Raw genomic sequence first — 12,747 nt, 5'->3', positions numbered from 1 at the left:
GGACTGGGTGGATTAACATTCCCATGTCTCGGCTTTCAAGGAGGCATTGTGCACATCAAGTGAGCCTGACCCACGCCAGCAATCTTTCCGGCTCATCTCTGTTCCCTCATTCCTGCTTCCTGGGATAAACTACCAGCATCCTAAGCTTTGTCTCTCACTCTGCTTTCAGAAACCTAAATTAAAACACCATTCACTCCTTTGGTATAGTTAATGCCTAACTTACTACAGGCAACTGGATTTAACTCTGCTTGTTTCACCAAACGCCCACAGGAGCAAGGGTGATGTCTATTTCATCTACCATTTTACCCCCAGAACCCAGCATAATCACTTGAGCAAAGAAATCCCTGGCTAAAAAATTAAATTAGTTAAAATGAAGCAAAAGAAAATTCATTTTTATTCATAATTTTTAAAGATAACACTAACCCCTGTTAGAATGGCATAAATGTCAGTCAAAAATCCAGCTTCTGCTTTACTGTTGAATATGATCATGAAACAGAAAAGGAAGGATGAACTCAGAGCAACTCAAGGAAGGTGACCTCAACAGAGAACCCAAAAGACCATGAAAATGTTTGATTTGGAAGAAGCAGCTAGGAGGACGCACATGAGTTCAGTTGCATCCGACTCTGCGACCCCCGGACTGTAACCTCCAGGCTCCTCTGTCCATATTCTCCAGGAAAGGATATTGGAGTGGGTTGCCATGCCCTCCTCCAGGGGATCTTCCAAACCCAGGGATCAAACCTGAATCTCCTGTGTTGGCAGGCAGATTCTTTACCGCTATGCTGCCTGGAGCAAGAAAAATTAACTCGGTATTTTCAGTGACTTTCTAAATGCAGTAGAAAATTTTTGTTTTCTATTCCTTCTTTTGAGAGTCAGCAAACTTGAGGAAATTAATCACTGTGGATGTAAAACAAGTGATAGGTGAGAAGTCAGACTTATGTGCTAAATTAAACACAGCAACATTCCATCATTTTTTTTAAGCTACTGTTTCTTTTGACCTAAGTGGCTTAATTTGCACTCAATATCCACTCCTTGCATAAAGCCTTGGTGTAATAGGAGGTCAAAAACATTTGGTATGAAATTAATTAACTACCTTCTAAACAAGTTCCCCAAAGCATCAGTTTTGCCTTAGGATAGGGTCTGAGAAGGTTTGAAGTGGAAATGTTCCTTACAAGAGAAAAAGAATATTGGAAAAGAAATTAAAACCAAGGGGGAGTGGAAAGAGTTTCAGCGCAGATGGCCTGGTTTGTGATGGGAAAAGAGGTCAGGTGTAATATAGCATTTCATTTCATTTCTAAAATGAAAAATGCCTACATATTGGCAAGAAAGTCTGGTGTTCTGATTCAGCCAAGGAGGTCATGTCAAACTTTATCTTTTAAGGAAACAGATCATGTAATTGGTTGCTTGAGAGTAATTGAAAGTTGGCACAATTGGAGAGCCATTTCCCCTGAAGACTTGCTCCTCTTAAATTGAGCAAATGTCAGAAGCAGACATTAAAAGGGTAATGTTTGTCTTCTAATTCTCAAAGACTTTATTGTGTGTGTTTCCTGTGGACTTGTGTACATGAACTTTCCTAGGCTTGTGTAAACGGTTCATACCAGGCTGCCTCTGACCACTGATCCCTTAAATGGAAGCAGCATTTCAGAAGTGATTAGTGGACTTGAAATAGAAGGAATGGTTAGAACAGTGATTTGTAACTCTTTCAGACCCAATGCCCTGTTTTCATAACAAGCATGTTTGTTTATTAGTGTTGGATTTTCATTAATTTTTTAAAAGCAGAAACATGAGATATAACACAAATAAAGAACTTAATTGCTTTAACCCTCCCTTATTCTTTGTATAAGAAAATTATATCCATTTACAGGTGGCTGAAGTTATCCATCACAGTTCTTTCTTACAAATAATATTTACATTGATAGAATTTTGAGCTTTCTAGAAAAATATCACTATGACTTAACAATGTTTTGGGGAAGGATAAAAGGATTGTTTGGTGATTTTTGGCTTCTGGATTTTCTTTTTAAAATATTCAATTAGAGACTTCTCTGGTGGTCCAGTGGCTAAGACTCTGCGCTTCCAATGCAGGGGCCTGGTTTGATCCTTGGTCCAGGAACTAGATTCCATTTGCCTTAACAAAACAGTTGGCATGCTAGCATGAAGACTGGCAATCCTGGGTGTGGAAACTAAGACTTGGCCCAGGTGAGTAAATAAATAGAAACATTTTAAAAAGTTAAAAATCCAATTAAAACATGTGCAGGGTTTTAAACATTCAAGTACTGCTAAAAGGCTTTCCACATAAGCAAAATTCAGTTCAGTTGCTCAGTTGTGTCAGACTCTTTGCAACCCCATGGACTGCAGCACACCAGGCTTCACTGTCCATCACCAGCTCCTGGAGCTTGCTCAAACTCATGTCCATTGAGTGGGTGATGCCATCTAACCATCTCATCCTCTACCATCCCCTTCTCCTGCTTTGCCAGCATCAAGGTCTTTTCCAATGAGCTGGTTTTTCACATCAGGTGGCCAAAGTATTGGAGTTTCAGCTTCAACATCAGTCCTTCCAATGAATATTCAGGACTGATTTCCTTTAGGATGAACTGGTTGGATGTCCTTGCAGTCCAAGGGATTCTCAAGAGTCTTCTCTAGCACCGCAGTTCAAAAGCATCAATTCTTTGATGCTCAGCTTTCTTTATAGTCCAACTCTCACATCCATACATGACTACCAGAAAAACCATAGCATTGACTAAATGGACCTTTGTTGGCAAACTAATGTCTCAGCTTTTTAATATGCTGTCTAGGTTGGTTACAGCTTTTCTTCCAAGGACCAAGTATCTTTTAGTTTCATGGTTGCAGTCACCATCTGCAGTGATTTTGGAGCCCAAGAAAATAAAGTCTGTCACAGTTTCCATTGTTTCCGCATCTATTTGCCATGAAGTGATAGGACTGGATGCCATGATCTTAGTTTTTTGAATGCTGCATTTTAAGCCAACTTTTTCACTCTCTGCTTTCACTTTCATCAAGAGACTCTTTAGTTCCTCTTTGCTTTCAGCCATAAGGGTGGTGTTATCTGGTGGTAAGCGGCATTGCCATACTGTATCTTCCAGCCCTCAAAAGAAGCCCTGCTTCTTAGACAGAATTCTCTTCAAGTCTTAGCCTCTATAGTTTTAAATAACAGGTTTGCACTGCTTTTTCTTTTCTTAAGCTTTATTGAGATATAGTTGATAATAACATTATAATAGATTTAAAGTGTACATCATAATGAATCGATATGCATATATATTGTGAAAAGGTTCCCCCATCTAGTTAACTAACACTTCCTTCCCCTCGCTTTGGAGAAGGAAATGGCAACCTATTCCAGTATTCTTGCCTGGTTTACAAAGAGTTGACCACGACTGAGTGACAGAGCACACATGCACCCTTCACACGATTACTTTTGTGTGTGTGTGAGAACATTTAAGTTCTATACTCATAGTGCATTTCTATTGTACAACACTGTATTATAGTTATGTAACTCTAGAAGGCAATGGCAGCCCACTCCAGTACTCTTGCCTGGAAAATCCCATGGACGGAGGAGCCTGGTAGGCTGCAGTCCATGGGGTCGCTAACAATCGGGCACGACTGAGTGACTTCACTTTCACTTTTCACTTTCATGCATTGGAGAAGGAAATGGCAACCCACTCCAATGTTCTTGCCTGGAGAATCCCAGGGACGGGGGAGCCTGGTGGGCTGCCATCTATGGGGTCACACAGAGTCGGACACGACTGAAATGACTTAGCAGCAGCAGCAGTCATCATATTATATACTAGATTTTCAGAACTTATTCATCTTAAAACCTTATTTATAAAAAAAAACTGTGTGATAATGGATGTACATTAAACTTATTGTGGTGATTATTTTGTGATACAGGCACATACCAAATTATTTTGCTTTATACCTAAAATGAATACAATGTTACATGTCAACTTCATCCATGTCAATAAAAAAGATGAATAATATACTATTAATTTTTAAATATTTTAATTCCCATGCAATAAAATTATTAATAGCTTCTGTTTTTGTGTACAGTTCTGACTTGTAATACACGTATTCATTCACAGAAACACATCACAATGAAGTCAAACAGAAGTTCCATCACACCAGAGGATTCCCTTGTCCTGACTAGACCTTAGCCCCCACCCTAACCATTGACCTATCTGTAACTTGTCACAACAGTGTTGCCTTTTCCAGAATGTCATATGAATGGGATATGGGATCATACAGCATGCAATCTATATAGACTGGATTCTGTTGAGGCTCAATTCTCCCTTGCTTTTCCATGGGTCTTGTGACAAACTTTATCCCTGACTACCTTTGTGAGACTCTGTTATGATAATTTCAAGTTTGTTTGGTAAGACAGAGACGGGGGAAGATTTATTTCAGACCACTATTTTAAGGATTAGGTCTCTCTATAAGCAAAAGTTGAGCAGGATTACTTGGAGCCCCCTTTATAAGATTGGGGTTTTCTAAGGTGTCATTCCTCACCTATGACAAAAATCCACTGTTTTTGTTTAAACCTACATTTGTCTTGCATTTTGCCCATGGGTTAGGGGCTAGAGGAACATTTTCCAACATGAAACTCATGCTAGCTGCTGCACTGTGAGAAATGAAGTCCTTTGTCTCTGATTCCTGTTTTCTGTCTCCAACTATGAAAATGATAGATTGTTAACTTGCAAATTGAGTAAGATCTCAGACCCTTCATGATTCTTGATGCTCCCTCCATTTAGCAAAATGCATTTTAATTCATTATGTTATTGTGTGTATCAGTAGTGTATTCATTTCTTGGGGCTGCAGCAAAACATATTGATTTAAAACAATAGAAATCTATGGCCTTCCAGTTCTCTAGGCTAGAAGTCTGAAATCAAGGCATCAACAGGGCCTTTCTCCCTCTGAAACTTATAGGGGAATTCTTCCTCATTCCTTCCTAGTTTCTGGTAGCTTGTCAATCATCTTTAGTGTTTCTGGCTTGCAGCTTTATTACTGCCATCTCTGCCGTGGTTGTCATGTGGCATTCTCCTTGCGTTTCTCTGTCTTTACATGGCTATCCTGTTATATGGTCACCAATCATATTGGATTAAAGGTCCATCCTATTTCAATTTGACTTCATCAATTACATCTGCAACAATTCTATTCCCAAATAGGGTCACATTCTCAGGTATTGAGGATGGAAACGTCAATATATATTTTGAGGGGTACATAATTCTACCCCATAACAAATAGTTTGTTTCCTTTTGCTGTTAAGTAGTATTCATTCCACTGGGGAGAAGGCAACGGCACCCGCCTCCAGTACTCTTGCCTGGATAATCCCATGGATGGATAAGCCTGGTAGCCTGCAGTCCTTGGGGTCGCTAAGAGTCGGACACGACTGAGCGACTTCACTTTGACTTTTCACTTTCATGCATTGGAGAAGGAAATGGCAACCCACTCCAGTGTTCTTGCCTGGAGAATCCCAGGGATAGAGGAGCCTGGTGGGCTGCTGTCTATGGGGTCACCCAGAGTTGGACATGACTGAAGCGACTTAGCAGCAGCAGCAGCAGCAACAGCAGCAGTGTTCCATTGGGGCTTCCATCCTAGTGGCTAAGTCATAGAAGAATCTGCCTGCAATGAAGGAGGCATGGGTTCGATCCCTATATGGGGAAGATCTTCTGGAGAAGAGAATGGCTGCCCACTTTAGCATTCTTGCCTGGAACATGCTTCAGCCAGAGAAGCCTGGTGAGCTACAGTACGTGGGATCACAGAGTCAGACAGGACTGAGCGACTAACAAACCCTTTTGCTTTCATTTCATTGAACTGGGTGTACCACAGTTTGTTTATCCATTTATCTGTTGAAGGACATTTGGGTTGTATAATTTGGGTGCTTATGTATGATGCTGCTATAAACATCTATGTATAGGGTTTTGTGTGAATATTAATGTTCTCTAAAATAAATGCCTAAGAGTGGGATTGTTGGGTCATATGTTAACTTTATCTGAAACTGTTTAACTTTATAAGAAACTGTTTTCCGAGTGGCTGTATCAGCTTGGATTTCCATCGGCAATGTACAAGAGTTCCAGTTGCTCTGCATCCTTGCAAGCACTTTATACTGTAATTAAAAAATTTTGCTCTGTGTATGTGTTTTGCCATTTCACATAGATGTATAGTGCTTTCTCATTGTAATTTTATGTTTCTCAGTGACTAATAATATTGAGCATCTTTTCATATGTTTATTTGCCACCTGTATAATTGTTTGCTATGTTTGTTCAAATCTTTTGCTCATCTTTAAATTGGTTAGTATGTTTGTTGTTGCTTTATTAGGAAAAATTTGTATATATTTTTTATATATACGTCACTTGATAGAGATGTAATTTGAATACATTTTTCCCAGACTATTTTTTGTCCTTATTTTCTTAGCACTGCCCATTTACAAAGCAAAAACACTTCTAAGTATTATGCAGTTCAATTTATTAATGTTTTTCTTATATAACTTGTGTTTTTGTTATCATACATGTGAAATCTTTGCCTAATCCAAAGTCTCAGAAGTATTCTCCTACGCTTTCATCTAAAGATTTTATGCTTTGTGTTTTAAAATTTGAGTCTATGATCCATTTTGAGTTAATTTTTGTATAAGATGTGAAGTTGAATTCACTGTTTTTTTTTTTTTCCTTTTTGTCAGTGAAACTTGTTGTTCCAGTATCGCTTGCTGAAAAAGTTATCCTTTCTCCATTGAACTGCTTTTCACATTTCTCAATTGACCATTTGTGTGTGTCTATTTCTGGACTTTATTCTATTCAAAAGCTTGTTAGTTTGTAATCATGGATGCAAACTATTATACATACAGTGGATAAACAGCAAGGCCCTAGTGTATAGCACAGGGAACTATATGCAATAGCTGGTGATAAGCCATAATGGAAAAGAATATGAAAAAATGTATATTATGTATAACTAAATCACTTTGCTGTACAGCAGAAATTAGCAAAACAGTGTAAGTCAGCTATGCTTCAACTAAACAAGTTTTTTAAATAGATAAACCATTGGAAAAAAGTTAAAGAGACAAAATAATTTTTATCCTAATTACTTATTGCCAACTCTTCAAAATTCACTTAGTAACTCTTCCTTTCTTGTGTCTACCAATCTAAAACTATTTTGTTAAATTTTGTCTAATTCTTATCAGGTTCCTCCATGCAAAGATTCACCTCAGCCCAAAAAGCTCTCTTAGATATCATGCTTTTGTTTGCTTCTTCTAGATTTACTATGACCCTGCCAGGGGAGTATTTACATGACCATGATAAGAAATAAATTAAGAAATAGTATAAACTTTGCTTTATTTTCAATTTATTTTTGTGGTGAAAGGAAGTAACACTAGGAGCTGCAATAGAATTTTTTATAGCTTATCAATATTTACTTTTAATTAATTGAAACTATTTCATGAGAATAAACTTTTTAACATTTTCAGGATTCTAGGTTTATTTTTAGCTTATTCTTAATTGAAGGATAATCACTTTACAATGTTGTGTTGATGTCTGCCATCCAATTCATATATGTGATAGTCTTTTGCAACTGTGAAGACAGAAGCCAAGAGAAAGTGTGAGAAGAAGCATGGAAAGAGCCTAGGTCCTTGATAATACTGAGCCACCAAACTAACCCTGGAGCCATGCAGTCCCTTCTGTCCATGTCACAGACTGTAAATGTCTTAACAATTTGAGCACAGTTAATCAGGTATTTGGTCACTTGTAACTGAAAAACCTCCTGATACAAATAACTGACTTGGTTCCCCTTTGACCTAGCATTCTCCTTCTGTGACCTCCACTCTTATGCTTTAACCATAGAGGTTGTGTGTGTGCTTAGCCACTCAGTCATGTCAGACTCTTTGAGACCCCATGGATTGTAGCCTGCCAGGCCCCGCTATCCATGGAATTCTCCAGGCAAGAATGCTGGAGTGGATAGCCATTCCCTTCTCCAGGGGGTCTTCCAGACCCAGGAATCGAACTTGGGTCTCCTGTATTGCAGGCAGATTCTTTGCCATCTGAGCCACCAGGGAAACTCTAACCACAGTGGTCGACATAACACTATTTTTCTGGAGCTTCTTATTTGCTCTTACTTTTTCTTCCAGGCTGGAAAGTCTTCTGATCCCCTCCCTGATCATCCCTCACCTACCAACCCACCCTCATAGTAGAAGTCCCAACCAAATACCATTTCTTCTATAAGGGTTTTCTGACTACATTAACCTTCCCAGCTCCCACCACACTCACATATACCTGAAAATGCACTCATACACACACACACATACACACAATCTTCATCTATAGAGTATTTATTTTAAAGGACCCATATGACTCAGTATGCTGCTAAATACCACATCCACAGCTAAAGTTTATTGAGTGGTTATTTTGCGCCAGTTACCATGCAAGTACTTTATTTGCACTATGCTTTTTAATCTTCAAAGAAAGTTTATGAAATAATTACTCTTATTGCCTTCATTTTACCAAGAATACCAGGTTTAAAGAAGCTTAGGAAGTTTATCAAGGTCACAGAGGTAACTGGTAAGTAGCAGAGCTATAAAAATTCCAACTCAGTTCTAACTCCAGGCTGGCACTCATAGAGAGTACATTGCACAGAAGTGAACATGTGTCACGCAAAATACTGATTTCTTTTCACTGCTATTGTATCTTGTGAGAGGAGAGATTGTGACTTGAGGTTCATTGCATGTTCCTCTCTGCTCACACCTGCCTAGCACAAAGAGCTACACAATAAATGGATGGGTTGATCATATCGGAGTCCTTTTCTCTGAGAGCCAGAGTTCCTGCCTGCTTATCCAAGTGACATGCCAGGCTCCAGTTGCAGCCTGACCCTTTCTATAAAAACACCTATCTATATTAGTCTTTGGTCAGTCCTGTCAGAACTGGGGTAAGTTAATTCTCTCTTAGGTGTTAGCAGCTGACAGTGGCTTGTCGTGTTCTTCTCTACTGTGAATCTTTTAATAAAGGCCTTTTGGAGAAAGTATTGTTGAAGTCAAAGGAATGACTTTCTCATAGTAGAACTTTAGGTACACTATGAGATTCTTAAAGATAAACCAGCTGGTGGTGATAGTGAGTGCGATTGTTATAGGAGGAGTGATGTGGAGGAAACAGTCATTTCAATATGAAAGCATTTCCTTCACTTTGAGACACATGAGGTTTTTTCATTGATTCTTCACAGAAGAGTATCCTGAGTTACCACCTTGTCTCTGTTTTTTGGTAAGTCTTATAAACTTGAAAAGGCCACCACATCCTCCCCATAACCTGTCTAGAAGTGGATGTTGAGGTTTACATAAATACTTTAAGTTTCCATATTTTCATCTAAATTAATATTCATTAAACTGTAAGCAAAAGTTACATTCATTCTGTGCAGTAGCAATGCATGCATGCTAAGTTGCTTCATTTGTGTCCAACTTTTTGCAACTCTATGGACTGTGCCCTGCCAAGCTCTTCTGTCCATGGGATACTCCAGGTAAGAATACTGGAGTGTGCTGCTGCCATTTCCTTCTCCAGGGGATCTTCCCAGCCCAGGGAGTGAACCCACATCTTTTATGTCTCCTGCATTGGCAGGCAGGTTCTTTACCGCGAGCACCATCTGGGAGGCTATTGCAATTGTGAACAGTAAAATATTTGTCCATGCCAGATACTCTGTTGAATTAGAAAGGACTGAACTTTAAAAGTTTCCGTAGAAATAAAGTAGGACATGGTTTCTCAATCTTGTCTGATCGTAAGAATTTTGGTGATGCTCATTAAAATATAGATTCCACTCCAGACCTTCAGGTCCAAGGAGAGACTAATGAGAAAGAGTGGGAAAACTGAGGTAGGGTAAGTTTTTTCACTGTGCTTTATAAGGGTTTGCTACTTGGACTCTGGGATAACCCGTATCTTGAGATCACTCTGAAAACATTTTCATTCTCTTTTCCTCCCTGCTATTCTTCCAAGAAATATTATGCCAGGCACTGTTACATGCTGGGAAAACAAAGATAAGCAACAATTCTTGCTGAAGTGTCAGACAAAGACAATGAACAATTAAACAGTGTATTAAATGCTAAAATAGAGGCAGTACAGGACACTACGCATTTAAGAGAGGAGGAAATGTCTGGTCCGAGTATTTAAGGGAAATTTGACATCCATAATGGAGAGGTCATTCCACATAGAAAGAAGATGTATAAATAAAGACCTAGAGGCTTAAGGAAACCTGGTGTTTTCTGAATACTGTTAAATGTCTGGCATGGCTGAAGCTCAAGTTCCGGTTGGGTCAAGTGGGGGTAGAACAGGAAGAGTCAGATTGTGAACAGCCTCACTTGCCGCCTTGAAGATATTGGACTTAGCGCTGTTGGTAATGTGGAACTGTTTGGGAAGAAACCTGCATGTCCCTTGCACTTAATGTAAACTGATTTCAGAATATAACTTGATAAGAACGTCTTAAAACTGGAGTTTAAGTCAACTTTGCTTTGCGCTAACCTTATATAATAGTCTTTGAGCTTTCTAATCTAGTGGAGACTCTTCTCAGCGGACATCTTATATAGAACACAATGTACAAAGCAGATTAACAGGCTGCTTTGGCTGATGCAGAAAGCTCAGTCCCATAACATTCCTGTAAACACGAGGTTCCAAGGAATAGTCTGCAAACCAAAGTTCTGTGTTCCCCAGAGACTGGATAATTGGATGGAATTGGACTCTTCCTGTTGGAACATAGCTTCAATATTCTCTCTGAAGAGAGCGCCTTCTGCTGTATCTAGCACGGCTCTTTCCATGAAGCATCGTTCAGAAGATACTTGTGGCACTGAGTTGAGTCTACCTAGGTTTTAATCCTTCCAGTGATGGGGAGGCCTCCACTTTCTTCTAAAGTTTACTCTCTGGTTAAGCTGCCTCATTCACTAGCAACATCTATGGTCAGTAGGCATCATTCTGATTTAAGCAAGGTCTTTTGGAATAATCAACTCAATGTTAAGGCTATTATGTCTCTTTCTCTTACAGTCTTCTTTAATTGTTCGTTAAAATAGCCCCTCTTCCTTGCTGGGTCCCTGTTTTTCCACAATTCCAATTTGCCAGTATTGCCTCTTGAAAATGCCATCACCAGGAATACGACCATTTTTTTGGCCACTTCTTTTCTCACATTGGAGAGAGAAATGGCAACCCACTCCAGCATTCTTGCCTGGAGAATTCCTTGGATAGCGAAGCCTGCGCCTAGCTACAGTTCATGCGTCGCAGAGTTGGACATGACTGACTTTCACTTTTGACTTTTGCCTCCCATTACTGGGTATACACTTATAAAAAAATAAATTTATCATGAAAGGACCTCACCAGGGTTTTCTGTGGTTGGCATTACCTCAACATTTATATAAAAGGAATAAAGATGAAACAGCAAGTAAAAATGGCATTATAAAGCAGCTCAGCCTTAAGCCAGACTGTCTTACTGGTTTAGTCAGACAGAATGCTAACATTTAACACTGCAATGAAAATTGATAGGCTGTCAAGATTGTCGGGTTTCCCTGGTGGCTCAGTGGTACAGAATCCACCTGCCAATGCAGGAGATGTGGGCTCAATCCCTGGGTTGGGAAGATTCCCTGGAAAAGGGAATGGCAACCCACTCCAGTGTTTTTGCTTGGGAAAGTAGTCCATGGGGCTGCAAAAAGTTGGACACGACTTAGCGACTAAATAACAAAATTGCCAGGCATTTGTGTGCGTGGAAAAAATACTAGCCTAGAACAATCCGAGGAACATAGCAGAGGCTGTTTTCTGTGGCATGAATAAAGCCAAAGGCTACCTACAATAGGAAGAGGACAAATGTTAGTCTGGGTATCGCAGATTTTCCCAGCTCAAGGGGCTTCCGGTCTTGAAATAAATGTAGGCAGGCAGGACAAGCTTCAAGGTCCCTGCTTCTCAGCGGAGTATGACAAGAGGGATCCAGTACATGCGAGATATTGACCTAGTCAAGGACAAGTGTGAGACATTCAAGTCATCCCCATGGTACAGTCCCTCCTGTGGCGCTGGCTTCAAGTTGGGGCCCTAGTTTCTAGGCAGAAAGATGGATGTGTCCTCAGGTTTATAATTTCACATAAATGCGGTAGGGGAGAGAAGGGAAGAAATGTACTGGGGCAAGATCCTTCTGGAGGATTCAGCATCAGCACGACACTCTCTGGGCTGTTAGCACAAGATGCTTCCCCTCTGACATGCTGTTCTTGGGAACCCCACAGTCGACACCCGGAGAGGTTCCTCCCTTCGTGACTGCTCCTCATACAAGTTTAGTGTCTGAAGATTTTTCTTTGTTTTCTTCAAAAAATATTGTAAAAGACTATGAAAGTGAAGTGAAAGAAGTGAAAGTTGCTCAGTCTGACTCTTTGTGACCCCATGGACTATACAGTCCATGGATTTTTCCAGGCCAAAATACTGCAGTGGGTAGCCTTTCCCTTCTCCAGGGGATCTTCCCAACCCAGTGACCGAACCCAGATCTCCCACATCGCAGGCAGATTCTTTACCAGCTGAGCCACAAGGGAAGCCCAAGAAAACTGGAGTTGGTAGCCCACCCTTCTCCAGCAGATCTTCCCTACCTAGGAATCAACCTGGGGTCTCCTGCCTTACAGGTGGACTCTTTACCAACTGAACTATCAGGGAAGCCTTTTAAAAGACTATAAGTAGAGGATATTTTAGGTAAGAAAACCTGCTGACCTAGGGTCAGTCAAATCTAGCTCTTAATCCTTGAAAAGCTAGATAAAACTTCTGC

Source organism: Capra hircus, chromosome 6 (genome assembly GCF_001704415.2).
Source record: "Capra hircus breed San Clemente chromosome 6, ASM170441v1, whole genome shotgun sequence".
Lineage (NCBI taxonomy): Eukaryota > Metazoa > Chordata > Mammalia > Artiodactyla > Bovidae > Capra > Capra hircus.
Note: the sequence above shows the minus strand (reverse complement) of the source record.